Consider the following 13,865-nt stretch of genomic DNA (forward strand, 5'->3'; position numbering starts at 1 on the left):
GTATGACTCACAGAAACACAGAAGGCATCAGAACAAATCTATGCACAGCTCAGTGGAAAGTTTGAGTCTTAAACTGTTTGAATTGTTGGCTGGGTTACCTGCACAGCTTCCTGGAGGATGACAAGAAACTTTCCCTAGAATTCACAGATCCCAGGTTTATCCACTAGAAGCAATCAAAGGCAGTCTGGTAAGTAAGTACAGCTCAAAATCTCTGGGAATCTCCCAACATTTGTTGTTCAACTGGAGATCTGTTACCAGCATCATGACACTGAGATTAATGCAGCTTTTCCTGGACTTAGTTACATCTCCATTTCTGTGATAAAACATCATGACCAAGGCAACTTATAAAATGATGTGTTTCATTTTGGACTTACTGTGCCAGAGGGTTAGAGTCCATGACCATCATAATGGAGCACATGGCTGCAGGCAGGGGGACAATAGCTAAAAGCTCACATCTCGAATCACAACTACTCAAGGTAGAGAAAGAGACACTAAAATGGTGAGAGTCTTTTGAAACCTCAAATCAAACCCCCCAGTGACACACCTCCTTCCAACAAGGCCACACCTCCTTTTTTAAAAATTGGATATTCTCTGTATTTACATCTCAGATGTTATCCCTTTTTCCCCAATACCATCCCCCTCCCCCTTCCATTGCCTCCATCTTCTAACCACCCTTTCCCACCTCATCACCTTGGCATTTCCCTACACTGGAAAAATAATCCTTCACTGGACCAAAGGCTTCTCCTCTCATTGCCTCCAGAGAATGATATCCTCTGCTACATATGCACCTGGAGCCATGGGTCTCTCCATGCAAACTCATTGATTGGTGTTTTAGTCCCTGGTAGCTCTGATGGGTTTAGTTAGTTGGTAATTTTGTTCTTCCCATGGGATTGCAGATCCTTTCAGCTCCTTCATTAGGGTCCCCGTGTTCAGTCCCATGGTTAGCTACAAGCATCCTCCTCTGTATCAGTATGGCTCTGGCAGAGCCTCTGAGGAGTCATCCATATCAGATTTCTGCCATTAAGCAATATTTGGCATCACTGAATGCATATGCGATGGATACCCAGTTAAGGCAGTCTTTAGATGATTTTTTTCTGCAATCCCTGCTCCTCTATTTGTCATATTATTTCCTCCCATGAGTGTTTAGTTCTCCCTTCTACGAAGGACTGAGACATCCACCTTCTGAGGCCACACCTCCTAATCCTCCCCAAACAGTTCCACCAACTAGGGACCAAGTATTCAAATATATAAACTTATAAAGTCAATTTAATTCAAACTACCCCATCACGTTTTTTCTTGATTTCTCTTAAAACAAGGCTCTGAGGGCTCCAAACATCTAGAATGTCTTATGAGAAGACATACTTCTGCTTCAAGTAGTATGTGGCTTTCTCAACTGGTGAGAACTTGAAGATAACATGCTGCCTTTTCATTATCTTCTCTCTTTGAGGAGAAATGTGCCAGAAAGCCATCACAGAAACACGCATCACATCTCCCTTTCTTAATATCCAAGTGCTGAGAATATCCTTAATAATGTAGGATGACTCATTGGCATAATATAAGCTGGTGATTATTATGAAGGCCTTGTGAGGTACTGAAAAACTAAGGAACAGAATTTATTTAAGCAGAAAAAAAATGAAATGTACTGGAAAAAAACAACAAAAACCTTACAAGGTTCTCAAATGCTTTGGAAAGACAATGAAACTATACCCTTGTTTGCCTAAGGCATCAGGTCTTCACAATTTACCTAACGTTTTTGCAGCCAAAATACACTTCCTTGTCTAACTTGTCTTGTGCCTTTGATGGCATAATAATTACCATGGCTTCCCATTTCTGTTGAGTAGTACTTTTGAGAATAGCATCCTTTAGAAACAGAATATGAGAGTGGTATCTTTTTTTATGCTTACCAATTAACAAACACATAGAACATCCATTATCAGACATGCATTATACACCAGACATGACGTTTTTTAAGAATTAATAGGATACAGAATCTGCCTTTAAGAACCTCATGATTTAGTAATTAAAATATATTAGGCTTGTAGCCAGCATGGCATCTGAGGTTTAAGCTATTTGCAATATTTTTAAAAAGTAGCAGTCTCACAGGCCATATGAAGCTCAAGAAAAACAAAGGCCAAAAAAATGAAAGCCTCAGTCCTTCTTAGGAAAAAAATAAATGTATAGTACCCTCTCAGAGTGTGGTACACCTGGACCTTAAATCATTAATAATCCAAGAGCCCTTGGCAATTTTTGGTATTCAAAGATCATGATGCTTAATCTATACTCACCAAGAAAACTGTTTCCATGTTACGTTCTGTCCTACATGTACTTTGTGCTCATGGTAACTAGTGGGATTTCAATGCATACTATCAAACCTCTAAAAGAATTAAGTACTGACAAAAATTATTCATATAGTGTTATGCCAAAATGCCTTTAAAAAATCTGTATATGTATCCCTCTTTTTTAAAAAATAAAGTTGTAAGAGAGAAAAAAGTAGCAATCTTTAGAAAAACAGGACCTATTTCCCACTCTACAAGTCTGAAGTTGCGCTTGGGAATAATGACCTCCCACACGCAGGGGCTGCTGGTTAAGCCATGAGGCAGGCTGGAGCACTGGAGGCCTTTCTCTTTCCTCCTTGTGTGTTTCCACTTCTTCATCCACAGCACAGATAGCCTGCTTATCTCACGTACGCATCATGGAATCAGATGAGGAAAACCCTAGAAGAGTCTGGAGAACATGCCAGACGTTAGTTGGCGCCACAAAGGAGGGAATCTGGTTTGTTTTGCTCATCTAAAGGGCACCTGGATCTTGATACACATATGAGACATATTTACTGAATGATGGACCACACAGGGTAGCAGTTGATATTACCCTTCCACTTTAAACAATCCAAAATTATTGCAAATTCATTGCTATTTTACAAAAGAACATCTCTATCTCCACCTGCATCATCTCCATCTCTCTCCATCATCATCGCTCTATTTCTTCTAGCATCACTGGGCTTGAAGTGATCTGCAAAAGCATCACGTCCATCCTTGTAGGGTGACTTTAATGCCCTTGACTCTGTCTTTGCCACGTACTTGTGTATCTTGCTTGTTCCAGATCACAGCCACTGGGGAAGTACTCTTTGGGCCACCTAGCAGAATGTTTTCTCACTCAAGTGAAACCTACTTCTACCTAAAGCCACTGAACAATTCTCCCCAGGTCCCCAGCCTTCATGTGTTTGATGGAGTCACCACCTTTCTCTGCCCGTAGATTTCCTGTGTATAGACTAAATGGGATGATTTCTCATTCATAAACTTATGACAGTAACTTAACATCTGGTTAATAGTATAGGAAAGTATTGCCAAATGGATAAAAACTTTTACTAGTATTGTCTTCTACTACGCTGGCTGGACTTATTGGCAGGCACTGAAAATGCTGACAGGTATAAAGTAAACATGAATGGACAGAGGGAATAAGTACTTAACATAGTTTCTCTGCTGAGGAACCAACTGAAGCCAAATCAGATGTGTAAAGGCGGGTTTATTGAGAGGCAGCTCTCAGCTGAGTCCACCGATCTCACGGGTGGAGGGCAGTGAAGCTATCCGGAATTTATGGGTTTGGGGCTCAGGGTGATGACAAGAGAGGTAGGCACCTGTGAAATTTTGCTCATATAAGGTAAAAATATTAAGCCCCTGGGAAGGCATTTGTGGGTGAATTTAATTATTTGTAGCCAGAAATGCTGAGACAGGGAGAGATGATGTGTTAGACCACATTTCCTCCCTGTAGGCAGGCCTGGGAAAGAAGAGCAGACAGGTTTCTTAGCTTGGGCAGGGGATGAGTCGGAACAAATTCAGTGAAATATTAGTACTGCTAAGAGGTTCTGTTTGCTGGCATTGGTGTCAGACACCTATAATCCCTGAGGCAGGAGAGTTGACAGTCTGAGTCTAGCTTAAGCTGTAGAGCAGGATTCTGTCAAAGAATAATAAAGTTGTTGTTTATGCACATTGTATAATAAAAATAAAATACAATAAAGTAACATTACGTGGAAAAAAACCCAATAGTCCAGTTTATGGCTACCACAGCCTACTGTCTAGGCACTGTAGAAATGGCCACGCCTCACACTTGCCTAAGCCTAATGAGAATGCTGCCTGTCATCGGTGATATTGTGGCAGTGAAAGACAGATGCCATTTTCTTCTGTTGCGTGTTATGCTATCTTTAAAGTAGTCAACAGTTTCAATGTCTGCATACTTAATATTCCCAAGATTTTATGCACTATTTACAGACATATGTATCTATCTATATCTATATTATTTATCATTTCTATCTCTATCTCTATCATCTATATCTATAGAGAGACAATGTGTCATCTCACCGTTGTCCATCTTCCTCACATTTGGTTCCACAGAGCGAAGACATGCATTCAATGGAGCCAGAAGTGTGAAGAGCCATCTTCCGAGATCATCTGGGGAGAGGCAGCTGTGTGGTGGTTGCTTTTACCACATCACCCATGATTCTGTCCTAGTAAGCATTAGTCCCTCCTTTGCTTAAAGGGGAAGATGGTGATAACAGTTCTTTGAAATAAGAAACACTTGTTTGACAAGCATTCTGCAGGCCAGAGTGTTATTGTCTTCTTTTCAAAGTTAATTGTAAAACTTCCCTATATTAAAATGTATGTGTCTGTGTATGTGTATACATATATGTGTGTATGCACATATATGGGTATACACCCGTGTGTGTGTGTGTGTGTGTGTGTGTGTGTGTGTGTGTGTGTGAAATGTATTCAACTTGCCACTTCAAAGCTCCAAAAGATTCATCTTCCTGACTTATTGCCACATGTGTACCAAAAGGTGTTAGCTGTTTTGCCTGTCTGGTGCCACACTCTGTGGGTGGATGTCTGTGAGGATGTCTAGTGGAGGAACAATAGGACTAGATGCAAAATGGATAGTTTGAGTCAAAAGACTGGGATTCACAGGGCCTGGGTGTAAGGTTCTGCTGGGTTATGTCTTGTCCTGCTGTGTGGACCACAGGATAAAAAGAAACAGCTTACAATCAGAAGCTAAGAATACAGACATGGCAATGATTGTGCTAACTTGAAAAGGTCCACAAAAAACCAAGGCTAAGCAAATTAAGCCCAATTTTAGACAAAAAAATTATAAGAAAAATATTATAATAATCAGTAACCTCCAAACTCAATTGGGAAAACAGAACTACTGCAGGAAGAGGTGGGAGGGGCCAGGGGGCCTGATTGATAGCAGGGCACTGAGCATGTGTGTCTCACAGTCTAGCTTGGGCTTCTGAGATGTTCACCCTCTTGTTTGTCTTCTGAAAGTCCATAGACAGCAAGGAGAAACTGTCCTTGAGGAATTGTAAGTTGTTCCCTTGGGTAGCTTTCGCTGGCACCTTGTGCAGAAGTGTGTTTCTGCCTTTGGTTTAGCTAGATGACAGATTACCCTAGTATAAAAAGAAAACAGCCAAGTTAGCGTAGGAAATACATCTTTCTGTGCATTCTAAGGTCTGAGGGTAATAGCAGTTTTTCTGTCTCACTACTTCCGTTAGTTGGCTCTCGCCTTGCTGTTGAACACATTGGAATGTAGCCAGGTTTTCTGGGCCAGACACATTAAGTGTTTGTGGTGTATCCTCAGAGACTGGTCTTGGCTTACTGCTCCTCCTGGGCTGGCTGACATAGGTCCTAATCAACAGGAAAACAAACCATTCCACCTCCAGTCTGCAGCCAACAATGCGTCTCTGATTCTTGCATCCTAAGAGCTGCAAGCTGTTCCCTGCCAGCAGTGAGGAGCAGGGCCCATCCATTCATTTTTTTTTTCCTCTACTTCATTTCCTTATGTTCCCTCTGCCTCTCCAGTGATACCTCTGGGTCTTCTCCAGGTTCATTTTGTCTCCAAACCGTTCCTGTTTACTTGGATGCTTGGATACATCCCTGATGGGTTTCATTGCTGGTTTTTATTCTTATTTCTTCGTGAAAACCTTCTTAATAGATGGTATCATCTTAAGAAAATGGAAAGGAACAAACTGCATGCTTTCTTTCATATCTACCTCATCTCTGAGAAAAAGTTCCTTATCTCCAGAAGGGCAGTACATAATACCCAGCATTGAATGAATAAGTGGATAATCAATTCCTCCCACCGTATTTTCTTGTTATCTTCTTATTCTTTTATCCAGTGTCTTATTTCAGCAATTATTTTCTCCCTCAACTCTGTCTTCAAATTTCTTCTTCCTTGGAAAGAGATGCTCTCCATTTTTTACAAATGATTGTCTCTAACCTGAAGAGAAAAACAAAACACAACAAAAACAAAGAGTAAAGCAAGAGCAGCCAGACACTTTGCAATCTCATTAATTTACTCTTTGTGTTGGCTGTACCTACTGCGTGTGTCTCCAGCATCATTCCTGGTACCAAGTTGAGTTAATGAGCCAACAAACACACAGAGCGCCAACTGTGGCCATACACCAAGGCTAGGACTTTGGTGTCTTTTTTGGAAGACCTGTCATTGGCCTTTCCAGTAAGATCATTTAGCTTTGATGACCAGCCCTCCTTATGCCATGGCTTTCCTGTAGTCCTGACCTCTTTCCAGCTTCCTTGTAAGGGCATGGTGTGATCATATGATTAGTCTCTTAGCAGACAGTCTGGCTCTAGTTTCCATTATGTGGCCACTCTGCTATGGGTCATGGCTATGATCATCATCGTAGACATTGTTACTCAACTCCCCATACATTCTACTCCCTCTTGTTCACCTCCTGTTCCCTGGCTGCTCTTTCTGACATCAGTCCTTCTTCTCACGTCTGTTTCCAGGGACCAGGTTCACGAATGCCTTGCTTCAGCTTCTCCATAGTCCCACTGCTATGTAGGCTTAGATCTTTCCAAGTCTGCTTTAGTTGGGGTTCTTAAATACTTCAAACTCTCTTCTAGTCCATGGACCAGAGGTAGCAGAGAAAGACAGTTAATAAGAAAAGGGGGTTGTGGACCTGTTTAGAAGTAGTTCTTTTGAGCAATTCCAATCTTTATTGTCAGGATATCAGCAGTCCAGTCCAATAGCAAACACCAAACACCAATCAATAGCAGCAGCTTGATCCAGCAGAAACTGCAAGGCTCCATCAAATTTGAATGAGTCAAGGGAAGCAGCAAGAATCAGTGGGAATACCATAAGATCTTTGGTGCATTTCTCTCTACGAAGTGAAGACCAGCAGAGACCAGTGAAGACCAGCAAAGCGTTGCTAGGTGTAGCAATGCAAGAACATCCTGTCACTGTCTGAGGGATTATATTTATATTCTTTCAAAACATCACATAGCCTCCACTCCAGCAAAATGTCACATGCCTTCTTGTGTTTCTGCTTTAGCAAAACATCCTCCTACAAGATAACTTTCAGAAAAATGCCCCATGACACAACTAAGTTTCCAGAGAAACCAGAAATTCCCACTTTACTCCCGCATCTCAAGATGTATTCAGGTTTCCATCCCCATATTCCTACGACCAGGCTTTAGGGGCGCATGAGCAATGTGATGGTAGAGGATCTATGTCCATGCAAGGCAATCCCTCGGGATGTAAAGCTATTTGGCTGCCATCCTAAGTTTCTTAAATACATTATCTTTGAGTTTTAAATTGGTGTCATTTGTCTCTTGGGTCTGACCATAACAAAATACCACAGTCTGGGTAACTTAAATAATAGAAATTTATCTCCTCGCAGAGACTACAAGTCTCCTCAGAGGGCCACAGACAGAGCTCTGTTTCAGATATCCCTTCTTGACTTTGGATGATGAGTTTATTCTTGTCTCATATGCTCTTATCCACCCACTGTTTCTCTCTGTGTTAGTTTGCTCTTCTCATGAGAACACTGATTGTACAGATTAAGACTCAACCACACAGCCTCATCTAACTCAATCACCTCTTTAAAGCTCCGATTTCCAAATGGTGTCTAGTATTGGGGATCGGGATGTATGCTCTGGGATTGCATAACTTATCAGTTAGTGAAGTCAGATGGGGGTTGGAGAACTCAAACCCCGAAGGTTCAGTGTCTCAGAAAACTGTGGTCTTATTCCTTTGTCCCTCCATATGACATATTTTTGGCTATCAGCCCCATGACTCTTGGCCTCCTAGCGGGCTAGCAGCACACTCCATTCCCACTTAGGAAGCATTGGTGAGAGGCTGGAGCGCAGCGCCATTTTGGTTTAGGAATGGTAGTACTACTTCACGTTTAGAGGCATCTGGCAGGGCTGAGCCTTCTGTCCTTCCAACATCCAGGTGTCCTGCATATCCTGATTGACTGTGCAAGTACTTAGTCCACAGATCAAGTTTCAAGAAAGGAACCTGATGTCCCTAATTTCTGACCCTGGGCCACTAATCCTTTTTGAAAATTTGATTAAAGCCCTGGTGCTTCTCCTCTGAGATGACATGTAGATGACAACTTTTTACACATGTTCAAGGATGATGTGTTCTATGAAAGTATTTCCTAGACCTCTGTGATCTGGTTTCATTGCCCGACTCATCTTCTGTTGCTTTCAATAACCACACATCACCTGGCCTCCACCCCCATCTCCCACCCCTACCCCATCCCCAGCAATCAAAGCCAGCCTCCTAGTTCATCACACTCATCCAAACCCTGTGGTTTTGCATAGGCTCCTCCTTTGGCTTCTGCAGTTTCCTTCCCTTGGTGTAGCAGGCTTTAATAACTGTGTTCTCGGCGAATCCTTACTGTCAGCCCCCTTTCCAAACACTGTGGGTGAAACAAAGAGCTCCTTTAGGCTCTCTCTCTCCATGAGCCTCCTTTGTGAAGTTCAGAATATTGGGTTTTAATTACCTCCTCGCTCCTCTTTCCCTTTTATTGGATTTTTTAAGGGTAAGATCTGCGAGCCAATCATTCCAATTTTCCTGGCAGCTGTTACGGAGCCGAGGCAAATAATTGCAAATCTCTGTAGAAGGAACACTTGAATGAACGGTTGGAGGAGAGAAAGTATGAGTTCCTGATGAAGATAATTTCTACATTTGGAGTGTGAATCCCAGCTGTGCCACCGAGTAGGATTTGTGACCTTAGGGAAATGATGCTTAAGCCTTAGTTTTCCAATCTCAGAATAGGGCAAACAGAATTTACCTCAAGACAAACTGATGTCATCCTTTATGAATGGGCAACCTCTATGAATGGACAACCTTTATGAATGCACAAAGATACATGGAACTTAGTCTTGACACTAACTCTCCTTGAATTGCAAAAGGCAGTAGATCAGTTTGCTGCCTGTAATAGAAGCATACCTATTAAATGCCCACAGGATGCAAAACATGATCTCCCACAGAATCAGGTCTCTGGGAGGGGTCAGGGTACGCACACTGAATCTAACGTAGAAACAGAGAAGTGCTATTTGAGAGGTGTCAGCTCTCGGGTTGGGAGAGTTCATGGATGGCACTAAGGGAGGCGACCCTGGGTGAAGTGCTTGTGTGAGCTTCAGTTTGGACCTGAGTTTGGATCAAGGAACATGTGTCTGTAATTCCAGTCTTGCAGTAAGATAGGGCACGGCACAGGTTAGACGTGTTACCAACGAAAGATCCTGTCTCAAAGGAGGTGAGGACAGATGGCAGAGGCTGTCCTCCCCCTTCTGCACACTCACTGCGGCACACGTGAGACTAACACACAGGGACACGCACATTTCCCATGCGTGTACTTATCGCTCCACAGAGACGTTCCAAGCAGAGCAGTGAGGAAGGTTTTCTAGGTGCGATGCTTGAGATGGACCTACAGGGAAAGGAAGAAAGATGTTAGTGACTCTGGAGGAAAGACATGGAGATGTACCAGTAGTGGTGCAGACAGCTAGGGGTACCTAGGAGGGACCTCTGGGCTTCCTGATCCTCCTGATGTTGCTTTCCAGGAGGCTGCAGTTTTGGCTACTGAAACAAATGGTTAGCCACCCGCCTTTGCCCCCACGCATGATGCTCACGGACTATCCATCTGGCGTCCACAACTGAGGTGGATATTGGCCTATTCTGCAGCATTCTGTCACCTTACTGCTCTGTGTAGTGTCACCAGACTCTGACAGTGGTAGAGATGCCAGTGCCCCAGTGACATCACATCCCCAGAAACAGAATTCTGCAAAGTCCATGTACGGTCTTGGGAACCACGATGTTAAAATGTATCATTTAGAATCAAGCTGCCTGCCAGGGAGGCGGGAGAGCACACAGGGATGCTATATAAACACGGAAACTGCTTTTCCAAAAGATCCAGGAAGCAGCTTTCACAGAGAGCATTTCCAAGAATCCTTTTCTGGCAGGGCCTTCCCAAGCAGTTCTCCCTCTCTCTGCTTGCCTCCCCCTTTCCCTCTTGGGTTTCTTTGTGTAGCTATCCTGAACCTCTTTCTGTGGACCAGATTGGCTTCGAACTCAGAGTGCTGGGATTAAAGGTATGGTGCCATTGCTGCCAGGTCTAAGTTTTCTTGTTTGTAAAACCCACATGGCCATGGACCTTTCTCATGTCGTACACACACACACACACACACACACACACACACACACACACACACACAGAGGGGGAGAGAGAGAGAGAGAGAGAGGCAGACAGACAGACAGACTCACACACAGACACAGACACACAGACAGACAGACTCACACACACACACACACACACACACACACAGAGAGAGAGAGAGAGAGAGAGAGAGAGAGAGAGACAGACAGACAGACAGACAGACAGACAGACAGACAGACACACAAGTATATGCTAAGGGACATCTTCGAGCCTGACTCTAAGGTAGTGTTCTTTTCCTATATGCAGGCCTGGTTGTTTTCTTACCTCCTTGATACACAGTTAGGCTAGCTCTGAACACACCCCTGCCCTATTTTCATTTTGTACCATTGCCCACACTTTACTCACATAGCCCCAGTTGTGTTTATTGGTAAAGTTTATTGTCTGTCTCATTACTAGACATATCCGTTCGAAAGCTGGTGTTTGGCACCGGACACAGATTGGATGAACAAGCGGATGCAGAAGAGAGTCATGGCTGTTAACCTGAGCCTGCTCCCCAGCCCACAGCCCAGTTAACTCTTTGGGATCGATCTGGACGGTGTTTGCTGCCCCTTGGCATCTGTACCTGCAGGTTCCGTACACCTCTCTGTTCATGTGGCCCCGTTTCATCTTGATCACCTCATGAGAGTTTGTACCCAAAGCTGGCCCTAAGACACCCTCTACAGAGTCAGAGAGGGTAAAGTATCCCTGGACATCTTTTCTTTCCTTTGCTCATCGCAGGGGTGGTGTGTGTGTGTGTGTGTGTGTGTGTGTGTGTGTGTGTGTGTGTGTGTGTGTGTGTGTGTGTGTGTAGGATCCTGTGGATCCCGGAGGTTGGGGAGGCATTTCGGGAGCTCAGCCACAGCCTTTGTGCCCAGCACCGCCTCCGCGCTAGGTCGCAAGCGCGCACCTCCACCGCACCGCGGCGCAGGGAGCTACTTGCACAGCTCCGGTTACTGGCAGTGGCGGCTCGGCAGCAGTGAGGCTCGCGCACCGGAGGAGCTGCTGGACCGTGTAAAACCTGCGGTAAACCGGGACAGGACGGGGTGTGGGGCTAGCCTTGGGTCCGGGTGCTTTTCAGTCTGCACCCATGTTGGGATTGGAGTGGGCGAAGATAAGAAGGGTGGGAAAGAGTTATCAGGGTTTAAGACGGTATTCAGGTATCTTGCTGGCCTTTTGAAGGGCTCCCAAGTTCGAAGCCTGTCCTGCTGCTAAGGTCAGCCCTTCCTGCCCAAGGAGTCAGGAAATCTTGGCTATAGCTCCGAGGGCTGAGCTGAGCATCCAGGGGGCGTAGGGCACCACGACCCAGCCACACCCGCTGCTGTAGGTGAGAAACTTTCCCGCCGCCACCTGGGTCTGCGGACCTCCGCAGCGCCACCACAGAGCCCCAGGGTCTGTGGAACCTGCACCTCCAGACCAAGGGCGTGGTCCCCCAGCCCCAGGATGCGCGTCCCCTGTGAGTCTGTTTCTCTGGACTAACCTGCGTTGACAGGTTTGTTCAGATTGGGGAGCCAGCGGGTGGTGGGTCACCTTATGGGTGAGACTGCCGATGCAAGTCCCTCCTGCGTTCTTCTCTGCCCCGTTCTGTGTACTGAACCGGGGAAGGCCTTCTGAGAGCAAGTGAGACAGAAAACTGTTCTGATGCTTCGGTTTCCACAGCGCTTTAGATGACATGGGGCCCTGGATATTGTAACTCCATTTAATCTGGCAACGATGAAGCAATCGGGAACATTTTGAGAGCAAAAGAAGCTTGGAAGAAGGTGTCCCTGACGACCCAAGGAAGAGAGAGAGGAACTGCCACACATAAATTAAGCCTTTCGAACTGTCCCCTCCCCCAAGTAAGTAGCAGTATTTCCAGCACACAGGTGAAAAGGGATGAAAGAGCGAAGTACTTTTTTTTCACCCGACTCCCCAAGCTAACTGTGGGGGCGGAGGGAGATCTGGAAACTAACGCTGTGATTCCAGGCATGGAGCACAGAAGCAAAAACAGGTACAGAAAACAGCGAAACAGATCAGCCCTGGAGGCGAGGATCCATCCCATCAGACCGGCACTGATGTTTCTAGCAGGGCAGTGATACTGACCTGACTGGGTAGAGGGGCGGAGCGGGGATAAGGAAGTAGCTCCTTCGGAGGGGCAGAGGCCGGCCTAAACTGCTTGGAGAGGTCTTGAAGTCCTAAAGGGGCAGTTCGAAGCTAGAGTAGCCAGCGCCCCGGAACAGTAAAGGGTTTTAGAAGCACCTCTGCACCTGGTGTGAGGGAGGGGAACAGAGCCAGGAGGCTTTTCAAAGGATGGAAACATCACCTCCCAGAACAAATGCCTTTAAGAGACAGCCCAGGACCACCCAGGAAAGCATCCCCAGAGGGAATTTATGGGTAACTGGGCTGTGGATGACAGCTTGCCATTTCCACGTTTGTACAATGTGAGGGATGAGTCATTAAGGTAATGATGCTAGCCTAGTAGGTGGCAACCAGCATTTTGAAAACATGGAGCTCAATAGAAGGGAAGAGAAAAGCATCAGCACTTATGAGAGCCAGAGTTGCCATCGACTTGTGGTGTGTGTGTGTGTGTGTGTGTGTGCGCGCGCGCGCATGCGCATATGCATGCATGCATGTACTCTGTGCGCCTGCGCATTCCATTCTAGCTGCTCATCCTGCTGTTCCCACATTCTTAGTCCTGGTGCCTAGTGCCTGCCCTCTAGGCTGACCCACCTCTGCTCACACAGGGTCTTACTTTGCCAATGACATCATTTTCACATTTTCCTAGTTTCTATTAGCTGGCAGAAGCTGGGACATTTGACCACTCAGAATCCACTTCTGGATGCTTTGGGATTTGAAAGTTTTGCAACTTGCTGAGGTGCTTCCTCATCTATGGTCTGTCTCCTCTAGTCTCAAGCCTAAGTGATTTACAAATATATTGGAGTCACCAACCCTACCGTGGTAGACAATATAAAGTGCACCTGGCTTTGTAGGATCTTGGGAGGCAACGTCCTGCTATATTAAACAACAGGCGAGGGTGAGGATGGGGTCGGGGCGGGGAGTAAAGTGAGTAAGGGGCTCTGTCTCTACACCTTTTCCTTCTTGGTACCACTTACTCTGACGAAGATATATGGTCTGTGAAGCGCTGATTAAAGTTGCAATAACTATAGATCTGAGGGGAAATGTATCTGCAAGATACTAATCATAGAATTGTGGGCACACAGGTTGAAGCTCTATCTCTATCTCAAGTTCAGAGACCATTTTAAAATAGAGGACATGGGGTTGGAGAGCTGACTAGGTGGTGAAGAGCACTGGCTACTCTTCCAGAGGACCTGAGTTCAATTCCCAGCACCCAAATTGTCCATAACGCTGATCCTAGAGGATCGGATGCTTCTTCTGGCTTCCC

The sequence above is a fragment of the Micromys minutus genome, assembly GCF_963924665.1.
Source record: "Micromys minutus genome assembly, chromosome: 21".
Classification (NCBI taxonomy): domain Eukaryota; kingdom Metazoa; phylum Chordata; class Mammalia; order Rodentia; family Muridae; genus Micromys; species Micromys minutus.